The sequence below is a fragment of the Hyla sarda genome, chromosome 2, assembly GCF_029499605.1.
Source record: "Hyla sarda isolate aHylSar1 chromosome 2, aHylSar1.hap1, whole genome shotgun sequence".
In the NCBI taxonomy this organism is placed as follows: Eukaryota; Metazoa; Chordata; class Amphibia; order Anura; family Hylidae; genus Hyla; species Hyla sarda.
Window position 1 is genome coordinate 257,906,328 of NC_079190.1, and position 12,035 is coordinate 257,918,362.

At 41.8% G+C, this 12,035-nt stretch overlaps 1 protein-coding gene across 1 annotated transcript in view; it reads left to right on the forward strand.

The window, feature by feature from the left end:
- The first annotated feature begins 281 nt into the window (after positions 1-281).
- The window catches only part of LOC130357841 (gap junction alpha-4 protein-like), a 78,942-nt gene continuing 67,188 nt past the window's right edge, over positions 282-12,035 (forward strand). Inside the window, exons 1-2 of the mRNA XM_056560571.1 lie at positions 282-513; positions 1,687-1,772. The gene's annotated coding sequence lies outside the window, so the exon portion shown is untranslated. The remainder of the gene's footprint in view (positions 514-1,686; positions 1,773-12,035) is intronic.

Genomic DNA, 12,035 nt, shown 5'->3' on the forward strand with positions numbered 1-12,035 from the left:
TTCTCTGTATGGGGTCATTAACAAATGTTCAATGAGTTTGTGAGTATACATGAGGTGCACTAAAGTAGTATACACCTAGCCGTACACCTGGCTGCAGGGTTTTTAATAAAACATGCTCTGAGAAAAACATAGGGGAAGATTTATCAAAACCTGTGCAGAGGAAAAATTGACTAGTTACCCATAGCAACCAATCAGATCGCTTCTTTCATTTTGCACAGGCCCTTTTGAAAATGAAAGAAGCGATCTGATTGGTTGCTTCTTGCTATGGGTAACTGGGCAACTTTTCCTCAGCACAGGTTTTGAAAAATCTCCCCCTATGTAGTGTGACACAAGCCCCAGAAATATAAGTTGTCCACCACTGCTGTAGACTATATAGCTGTGATGAGCAGCCTCTCATTTAGGGATCCCACCTGACTAGCACATGTGCAGGTTGCTGACTAGATTTTGTGCACAACAAGACATGGAGGCTTTAGATCTGCTCTGTCAGGAGTGGAAGCTGCAAGTTTAGCAAAGGTGAATTTGTCATTTGCCTGTTTCTTCTGTTATACTTGTATTGCAATGTTTTACCTGTGAACAATAGAGAACTACAGATAAAATATCATGTGGGGATTTATGAATAGCTGTGTGTTTTAGAAGGTATTTTTTTCCCTTTTGATTCTGTGGATGTGCCACAGTTATGAAAAGTTGCACAGGTTTTAATATTTAACTCAGCGTCTCTTTGTTTTGGTGTGTGTGGAAATTTTTATTTATTTTTTAAAGGCTATGTTCAGACGGGCGAATGTTCGCATGAAAAACTTTGGTGCGGACATTTCGCTGACAGCGGAGCGTCACCACTAGGACTGCTCAAAAATGCGCTGTCTCATAGACTGCAATGTGTTTCCCTGTGGACTCTGCAGAAAGCATAGACCTGTCAATTCCTCCTGCAGACTCCGGAATAAGGAGCTGTGTGCACAGTGCAGCAGAATCCCATTGAAATCAATAGGATTCTGCTGCTGTGAAATGTCTGTGTGGATTTCTTATGCTGAATTCTGCATGGAAACTCCATCATGTGAACAAGGCCTAGGGGAGATTTATCAAAACCTGTGCAGAGGAAGAGTTGCTGAGTTGCCCATAGCAGCCAATCAGATCGCTTCTTTCATTTTTCAGAGGCCTTGTTAAAAATGAAAGCAATCTGGTTGCTCTGGGCAACTTTTTCTATTGACAGGTTTTGATAAATCTCCCCCTAAGTGTGGTCGCTGTCTGTGTGAGATCCCACTCTTAAAACAAAGATGCGCTGTGAAAATGCAACATTTCACAAAGGTCGCACATCCATAAGATAACTCTAAGATAGACGATTGTGGAAACTCTTCAAAAGGTAATGTACAAATATTCTGTGCACAAGCTCCCTGCACCACGACTAAATGAGAAAAACATGTAAAAGAAAGACTTTCAAGTTATTTGATTTCCCCACCCCAAATAAGTCTGCAATGAGGTTTGCGTTTAGAATTGTATAAGTACCAAAACTGTTGACTAATGAACCCGATTGAGATGCAATAGATTCTTTTGGGTATTACTGAAGTGTCATCTTGCTGCAGAAGGGATTTGAAAACTAAGCCTTAAACATAAATGTGAACATACCCTAATATTGCACATTGTATGTATTGCATATCAAATTAACCTGTGCCCTAATATTTCTATTTGCTCAAGGTTGAATGCAATGTACCCAAATGATCAAACAAAACTGGCACTGGATCGGTCTATGAAGAAGTCTCGTGCTCCTATTTGCAAGTACTGTAAGTACGTGTTAAATGTTATATATAATCTCTGCCGTCCATAGGCTACCATTGTTTTAAATAAATAAAAATGTGTGTGTGTGTGTGTGTGTGTGTGTGTGTATATATATATATATATATATATATATATATATATATATATATATATATATATATATATATATATATATATATATATATATATTATATAATTTTCAATTTTATACCTGTTTCTGTATGACAGAGCCCTGTCTGCTACACTATTCCATAAAGCAAGATGTATAATAGAGCTAGAGCGGGCAGGGCCTCTGGTGTATTGTTCCTGTTCTTGGTACAACCTTTTTCTAAACTACAATGTGACGCTTGGGCCCGGAATGCTGTTTTGGCCCAGTGTGGCGGAGAAGCAGTAAGCGAATCACTGGCCAAGGCAGGACATCTCTGAAGTGTGTGTGTGTGTGTGTGTGTGTGTGTTAAAAAGACACCCAAAAAACTGCCTATTCTATATCATTTTGTGGCAGGAGGACAAATGCCACATACAGGTTAAAATCTCAATAACTTGGGAGATTTATCAATACCTGCGCAAAGGAAGAGTGGTGCAGTTGTCCATAGCAACCAATTGGCTGCTTTCTTTTTTACCAGGCCTCTTTAAAAATGAAAGAGAAATCTGGTTGCTAAGGGCAACAACAACGCACTTTCGGTTTTGATAAATCTCCTATGGCTTTGGCTCAAAAAAAGCATCAAAACTGCAGTGTCAAGTTTTAGCAAAATGCTTTGTTTGACACCAGCTTTAGGGGGTCTGTCTGTCTGTCATTTTTCAGTGCTTCTTGCATCCCCCCAACCCCCTTCTGATTTTAGATAATTGAGTCATGTGGGGGTGCAGCTTTTGAAAGAAGAGGGGGGGGGGGAGGAGGAGACTTGAAAAAATAGCATAAAAAAAATGCCCTGTTATTTAGCACTCCAAAAATGCCGTTTTTGGTGGTGTTTTTTCAAAAATAGTCTTGGCGTTTTAAATTTTCTTTGGAAGTTTTATCCCTTTCTCCATCCTTTTTAATACCAGATAAAATGACAATGCATAGCCCACATGATAAAGTCCCAAGATCTTGTCCAAAACAAAACACCATAGTCTCGACATACTGCAAAAGAGGAGGTAAAAAAAAGTTTCCATTTTAAAAATCCCTATTGACTGTCAGCTAACATCTGGAAGTGGCATTTTTTGCATCCAAAACAGTGTGGTATTTGTGGTGGTTTTCTTTTTTTTTTTTTTTTTTTTTTTTTTTTTTTTTTTTTTTTTTTTGGGGGGGGGTGTAACTTTTTTTTATTTTTTTACTTTTTTTTATTTATTTTTTAAATCAGAGTTGAAACCTAACTTGAATGCTGTTTTAGCACAAATCACCGCAATTGTGTGGGTTATGCTAGCTGTAGCACTCATTAGTATATGTCACATGGCATGGTGGTGTGGCTAACCTGGTGTTCCCTGTGACACAACCAAACCATAATCTTTTTTGTAAATGAAGCTGTTCCCATATTCCAGGAATAAGACCAGAAGAATGTAGAATTTAAGGAATGATGCCTCTGGACACTAAGATGCCATGAAACAACTTGTAAACTTTACCATACGTCTGGTGCAATTCCAATAAAATACATTTGCTTTTGTATAGCTTGGAATGTTACAACTTGTTAGTCAAAAGAATGGATATTTGGTCACTTTTTTTTTTTTTTTTTTAAACTCCTTGGGGACGGAGCCCATTATAACCCTAAGGACGGGAGCATTTTTTGCAATTCTGACTACTGTCACTTTAACCCCTTAAGGACTCAGCCCATTTTGGCCTTAAGGACTCAGACAATAAAATTTTTACGTTTTCATTTTTTCCTCCTCGCCTTCTAAAAAGCATAACTTTTATATTTTCATCCACAGACTAGTATGAGGGCTTGTTTTTTGCGCGACCAGTTGTCCTTTGTAATGACATAACTCATTATATCATAAAATGTATGGCGCAACCAAAAAACTCTATTTTTGTGGGGAAATTAAAACAAAAAACGCAATTTTGCTAATTTTGGAAGGTTTCGTTTTCACGCCGTACAATTTATGGTAAAAATGACGTGTGTTCTTTATTCTGAGGGTCAATAAGATTAAAATGATGCCCATTATTACATACTTTTATATTATTGTTGCGCTTAAAAAAAATCACAAACTTTTTAACCAAGTTAGTACGTTTATAATCCCTTTATTTTGATGACCCCTAACTTTTTTATTTTTCCGTATAAGCTCCGGTATGGGGGCTCATTTTTTGCGCCATGATCTGTACTTTTTTTTTTTTTTATACCACATTTGCATATAAAAAACTTTTAATACATTTTTTATAATTTTTTTTTAATAAAATGTATTAAAAAAGTAGGAATTTTGGACTTTTTTTTTCCGTTCACGCCGTTAACCGTACGGGATCATTAACATTTTATTTTAATAGTTCGGACATTTACGCACGCGGCGATACCAAATATGTCTATAAAAAAAATTTACGCTTTTTGGGGGTAAAATAGGAAAAAACGGACGTTTTACTTTTTTTATTGGGGGAGGAGATTTTTCACTTTTTTTTTTTTTTTTTTACTTTTACATTTTTTTACATTAATTTTTTTTACACTTGAATAGTCACCATAGGGGACTATTCATAGCAATACCATGATTGCTAATACTGATCTGTTCTATGTATAGCACATAGAACAGATCAGTGTTTTCGGTCATCTTCTGCTCTGGTCTGCTCGATCACAGACCAGAGCAGGAGACGCCGGGAGCTGCACGGAGGAAGGAGAGGGGACCTCCGTGCGGCGTTATGAATGATCGGATCCCCGCAGCAGCACTGCGGGCGATCCGATCATTCATTCAAATCGCGCACTGCCGCAGATGCCGGGATCTGTATTGATCCCGGCACCTGAGGGGTTAATGGCGGACGCCCGCGAGATCGCGGGCATCGGCCATTGCCGGCGGGTCCCTGGCTGCGATCAGCAGCCGGGATCAGCCGCGCATGACATGGGCATCGCTCCAATGCCCGCGGTTATGTATGCTTAGGACGTAAATGTATGTCCTGCTGCGTTAAGTACCACCGCACCAGGACGTACATTTATGTCCTGCGTCCTTAAGGGGTTAAGCATTAATAACTCTGGGATGCTTTTACTTTTCATTCTGATTCCGAGATTGTTTTTTCGTGACATATTCTACTCTTAGTGGTAAATTTTTGTCGATACTTGCATCATTTCTTGGTGAAAAATTCCAAAATTTGATGAAAAAATTGAAAATTTTGCAATTTTTTTTTAACTTTGAAGCTCTCTGCTTGTAAGGAAAATAGACATTCTAAAATAAATGATATTTTGATTCACATATACAATATGTCTACTTTATATTTTCATCAAAGTTGATGTGTTTTTACTTTTGGAAAACATCAGAGGGCTTCAAAGTATAGCAGCAATTTTCCAATTTTTCACACAATTTTCAAAATCAGAATTTTTTAGGGGCCAGTTCAGTTTAAGTGGATTTGAAGGGCTTTCATATTAGAAATACCCCATTGTAAAAACTGCACCCCTCAAAGTATTCAAAATGCCATTCAGTAAGTTTGATAACCCTTTAGGTGTTTCACATGAATAGCAGCAAAGTGAAAGAAAATTCAAAATCTTCATTTTTTACACTCTCATCTTCTTGTAGACCCAGTTTTTGAAATTTTACAAGGGGTAAAAGGAGAAAAAGCCCCCCAAAATTTGTAACCCAATTTCTCTCGAGTAAGGAAATGACTTGTGTATGTCAAGTGTTCGGCGGGCGCAGTAGAGGGCTCAGGATTGGTGCGCAGAGCGGGGGGAAATGAACTCTAACCCCCCCGCCCCCCTCCTGCCATTGGTGGTCAGCCTGACCGACCAATGGCAGGGGATAGGAGGGGGTGGCAACACTGCCACCTCGCTCCTATCCTTTAGGCTGGTCGGAGCTGTCTCTGACAGCTTCGATCAGTCTTATTTTCCGGGTGACCCTTATTTTCACCAGTGACCCGATTTGCCTGGATCGCGGCAAATCGCAGGTCAGAATTGACCTGCGATCGCCGATATGGGGGGGGTTTGAGGACCCCCCTAGGCATTGCCACGGGATGCCTGCTGATAGATATCAGCAGGCATCCCGGTCCGATCACCGCCCGGCAAGCGGCAGTGATCGGAAATGCAGAGGGCGCCCTTAAGCGACGGGACGCGAGGACGTATGCATACGCCCTTCGTCCCCAAGGAGTTAATATTGCTTTTATAGCAGTTTTACTGAACTTGGGGATGGAAATATAAAAATTTATTTTAGAACTTGGGAATCTTTATGCGCTTCCTTAGCATGTGTGCAATAAATTACTAATGTATGTATACACTGTCTAATATATTATTGAAACTACTGATGAGCATCTTCAGGAGGTTGATTCACTGTCGCAGGATGTAGATTTCACTTTACTCACTCTGGTGGCTTCTGTAACACGACACTCGGAGAGGTGAATCCAGAGACGTCTTCCTGATGTGTCAAACAGGCAGCACTGATCTGACCATATGCTGAGATTTGTGTATTCATAGAAGCAATAGGTCAGCATTTTTCTCTTACAGAGACATAGGTATTGGGGCCCCGATGCAAAATCTGCAACAGGGCCCCTTATGCCAATTATACTACTGGTCTCTTATGGGGCAGATGTGCTTTAGGGCCCCTTAAGCACCAGGGGGTGCGACTGCTACCTCTATATAGCTATGCCCCTGCTCTCTTAGACTAGGTTTCCACACAAGGTTTTTTTTTTTTTTTTTTTTTTTTTTTTCTGGGTTATTTTATTTTTTTGGAATACTGCCATGGCAGTTTTAGACCCAGAAGTGTATTCAAAAGGAATGGGAAATATAAAGGAAGGACGTGCACTTCTCCTTCCTACTGGATCCACTTCTGATCTTGGCTCAAAAACTGCAGTGGAAGTTTCCCAAAAAATGCCAGATAAAAAAAACGTGTGGTAACAAAGCCTAAAGAAGACATAGATATTTTGGAATGAGTTCAGAAAATAGCTACTTAACCTCTTAAGGACCAAGCCCATTTTAACCTTTAAAAGGGGTATTCCAGTGAAAACCTTTTTTTTTAATTTTTTTTTTTTTTATGGTCTCTGATGACATCACGAGCACAGTTCTCTCTGCTGACGTTATTATAATAATGCTTTATTTATTGTTGTCCTTAGTGGGATTTGAACCCAAGTCCCCAGCACTACAAGGCAGCAGTGCTAACCACTGAGCCACCATGCTGCCCTTAGCATACATCTGCTATGCATGGTTGCTAAAATGGACAGATGTCAGCAGAGAGCACTGTGCTCGTGATGTCATCAGTGTTCCAAAAAGAAAGGAATTTCCTCTGTAGCATTCAGCAGCTAATAAGTACTGGAAGGATTAAGATTTTTTAGTAGAAGTAATTTACAAATATGTTTAACTTTCTGCCACCAGTTGATTTAAAAGAAAAAAAGGTTTTCACCGGAGTACCCCCTTTAACCCCTTAAGGACTCAGCCCATTTTGGCCTTAAGGACTCAGACAATTAAATTTTTACGTTTTCATTTTTTCCTCCTCGCCTTCTAAAAATCATAACTTTTATATTTTCATCCACAGACTAGTATGAGGGCTTGTTTTTTGCGCGACCAGTTGTCCTTTGTAATGACATCACTCATTATATCATAAAATGTATGGCGCAACCAAAAAACACTATTTTTGTGGGGAAATGAAAACGAAAAACGCAATTTTGCTAATTTTGGAAGGTTTTGTTTTCACGCCGTACAATTTATGGTAAAAATGACGTGTATTCTTTATTCTGAGGGTCAATACGATTAAAATGATACCCATTATTATATACTTTTATATTATTGTTGCGCTTAAAAAAAATCACAAACTTTTTAACCAAATTAGTACGTTTATAATCCCTTTATTTTGATGACCTCGAACTTTTTTTATTTTTCCGTATAAGTGGCGGTATGGGGGCTCATTTTTTGCGCCATGAGCTGTACTTTTTTTTTTTTTATACCACATTTGCATATAAAAAAACTTTTAATACATTTTTTATAATTTTTTAATAAAATGTATTAAAGTAGGAATTTTGGACTTTTTTTTTTTTTTTTTTTTTCGTTCACACCGTTCACCGTACGGGATCATTAACATTTTATTTTAATAGTTCGGACATTTACGCACGCGGCGATACCAAATATGTCTATAAAAAATATTTTTTACGCTTTTTGGGGGTAAAATAGGAAAAAAAAACGGACGTTTTACTTTTTTATTGGGGGAGGGGATTTTTCACTTTTTTTTTTACTTTTACATTTTTTTTTTATTTATTTACACTTGAATAGTCCCCATAGGGGACTATTCATAGCAATACTATGATTGCTAATACTGATCTGTTCTATGTATAGGACATAGAACAGATCAGTATTATCGGTCATCTTCTGCTCTGGTCTACTCGATCACAGACCAGAGCAGGAGACGCCGGGAGCCGGACGGAGGAAGGTGAGGGGACCTCCGTCCGGCGTTCTGAATGATCGGATCCCCGCAGCAGTGCTGCGGGCGATCCGATCGTTCATTTAAATCGCGAACTGCCGCAGATGCCGGGATCTGTATTGATCCCGGCACCTGAGGGGTTAATGGCGGACGCCCGCGAGATCGCGGGCGTCGGCCATTGCCGGCGGGTCCCTGGCTGCGATCAGCAGCCGGGATCAGCCGCGCATGACACGGGCATCGCTCCGATGCCCGCGGTTATGCACAGGACGTAAATGTACGTCCTGGTGCTTTAAGTACCACCTCACCAGGACGTACATTTACGTCCTGCGTCCTTAAGGGGTTAACCCCTACAGGACCCATGACATGGTGTGGCCCCGCGTCATAGCAGGTCGGGCCCGGCCTCTAACAACGGTCGGGACCCGTGGCTAATGATCGCGTTGCTGTGATATTAACCCTTTAGAAGCGGCATTCAAAGTTGAACACCACGTCTAAAGTGAAAGTAAAACAATGCCGGTTAGCTCAGGGAGCTGATCGGGATCGCCGCAACGAAATCGCGGCAACCCGAACAGCTTACATAACAGCCAGAGGGTCCCTACCTGCCTCCCTGCTGTCCAATCGCCGAATGACTGCTCATGCTTGGATCTCAGGCACTGAGCAGTCAAGCGGCAGAATCGTCATCAGTCCACACCCCCCCCCCAAAGCGACGACCAATAACAGATCGGGGCGGGGGGGGGGGGGTAGTTAACTTTCGGTTTCCCCGTTCTGCTCACCCACAATAGGCGGGGCAGAACGGGGAAACAGAAGAGGACCGATGGCAGAAGATCCACTTACCCATCCGGTGGCAGCAGGTGACGGTGATCGGCGGGCGGCGATGTCGTGCAGCTGGATCATACGGAAGTCGGTGATACAGTGGTCTCTAAACTGTAGCCCTCCAGATGTTGCAAAACTACAACTCCCAGCATGCCCAGACATCTGTCTCGCTATGCTGGGCATTGTAGCTGCGTACCTCCAGCTGTTGCATAACTACATCTGAATATATAGTTTCCCAAAGGAATAGGTGCTTAAAACATAACTTTTACTATAAATCTTCTTTAAAATACACCCCACACAGTCTTAACGTGGATACCAAGTTATGGATACAATATACTGAATATTAATTTAAAAAAAAACACAGTCTACCTCAGACTAAAGATACCACTAATCCGCAGTTCGGTGGTCCAAATGTAAGTATCACTCTAGTAAGAATATGGAGTCAATCCACACATTATTTGTTCAATGTTCTCCACATTGTTACTTATGCGGTTCAAAACCAAATATACACATGATTAACATACACATGACCCAAGCAGGGGCAGACTGACACCACCCAGGGCCCCCGGACCAAATAAAGCAAGGGCCCCCAGCAAGACTCCACCCCTGGCCCCACCTCTGCCCCGTCCCTATTCCCGCCCAGTATGCATATGAATATTGCCATAGAAAGGAATAGGGGCTGCAGTGCGCTTGAGGCTATGGGGTACTTTGAGGGATGGCAATGCCAATCACCTTAACTACACCGAGGGGGAGATTTATCAAAACTTGTGCAGAGGAAAAGTTGTCCATAGCAACCAGTCAAATTGCTTCTCTAATTTTTGAGGCCTTTTCAAAAATGAAAGAAATTATCTGGTTGCCATGGGAAACTCAGCAACTTTTCTTCCCCTCCCCCCCCCCCCCCCCCCCCCAAGTGCCTTTAAAACACCGAACTCCTCCTTTTTGTGCCAACTTGGGATCTCTGTCTGATACCCAGTGCAAATTGGCTCCAGCCTCCACTCACCTTTTAAAGGGGTACTCTGGGGGGAAAACAATTTTTTTTTTTTTTTTTTTTTTTTTTTTTTTTTTTTCTAATCAACTGGTGCCAGAAAGTTAAACAGATTTGTAAATTACTTCTATTAAAAATTCTTAATCCTTCCAGGACCTATTAGCTGCTGTATACTACAGAGGAAATTCTCTTCTATTTGGGACTTCTTTTCTGTCACGACCACAGTGCTCTCTGCTGATGCCTCTGTCCATTTTGGGAAATGTCCAGAGCAGCATATGTTTGCTATAGGGATTTTCTTCTGCTCAAGACAGTTCCTAAAATGGACAGAGGTGTCAGTAGAGAGCACTGTGGTCATGACAGAAAAGAAATCCCTTAAATAGAAAATAAATTGTTCTGTAGTATACAGCTGCTAAGAAGTACTGAAAGGATTATAAAATTTTAATAGAAATAATTTAAATATCTGTTTAACTTTCTGGTACCAGTTGATTTTTTTTATTTTTTTTTTTTTTTAAATTTAATTTTCACAGGAGTACCTGCCTTCCACCGCTCACTACATGATGGCACAGTCAGATATATAACTCATCTCTGACTGTGACATCATAGTGAGCGGTGAAAGGCAGGTAGAAAATAGCAACTAGTCCATTCATAAGCCACACACTTTACCTTTTTTGCCTCCTGCTTGGCTGAGGCCTCTTGGATTTATTACAGAAATAGCACAGCAGCACAGAGTATTTCTGGAGGGAACTGTAGTGAGGCAGACTGTCTGAAATACTCTGTGCTGCTGTGAAGCCTACTCCATCTTCTATCTGCCTTTTACCGCCCACTACATGATGCCACAGTCAGAGATATATAAGTTATATTTCAGACTGTTCTATCATGTAGGGGGCAGTGAAAGGCAGGTAGAAGAGACATACAATTATACAATTCATAAGCCACCCACCTGGCCAGGCTACCCTGTTTGTATCCATGCAGATGCCAACTGAGAAAGCTGGCAGAGAGATCAGGGCACTTCTTCGGCAGGGCTCTGTACACCGAGGACAGGCAGGGATCTGTACACGATGACAGGCGGGGTCCCGTGCACCGACGACAGGCGGGGCCCCGTACGAGAGAGCGAGCAGGGCGGTGGGCGCACAGTGAGGTCCGACGTGGCGCTACAGCGCTTTGACGTGAGGTCACGTACCCCCCCCCCCCCCCCACACACACATTGACGTGACCTCACGCGGCGCCACACCGGAGTTCAAAACGCATCTCCCAGGCAGCCACTGTGGTTCTCTTACAGGGCTGCCGTGGCTGTTTGGGAGATGCCAAACAGCGGCCAGCAGCACCGTTCTCCGAGTCTGGGTGTCTGCCGGGCAATTAGATAAAATTTTTATTTTATTTAATGTGGCAGGCGGCGGACAGCGGGCCCTTTCCCCCGTCTGGGCCTTCAGCGAAGGGCCGAATGGACCGGCCTGTCAGTCCACCCCTGGACCCAAGGTTACTTTTTATACTTCATCATGTTAATATTCCCCAATTCCGACGCGTTTCTGCGGGTGTCTGTGTGCACAAAAATAGTGTAGCACCCGCTTCCTCAGGGGAAATTTATAGGGAGAAAAACTATTGTAGCAACAATCATGTATTTTGTTACTGTTGCTCATGTGTAGCAATAGTGAACACCAGAGGGGAAAAAAAATATTTCCCACACAATATATCTTAATAAGTGGACCCCTCATAGCAACCTCAGATTAAGCTCAAAGATTAGCGTCACAGTATCCTTTGCCAGCAAAGACAGTCCCATTATGGTAACCTTTAGTCATAGGACATTGTTGCCGGGGGTGCTATATGACCGACGCTATCTGTTTTAGAAGGTTAGGAAAGACGCTGCAGTGGCAGCGCTCCCGTCAAGTTGCCGGAGCTGCGCATGCTGCCTGCACGCCGGTGTCCTTATGATCACATGACCACCTCAGTTCACGCCCCTTGTTTATACTTCTTCATC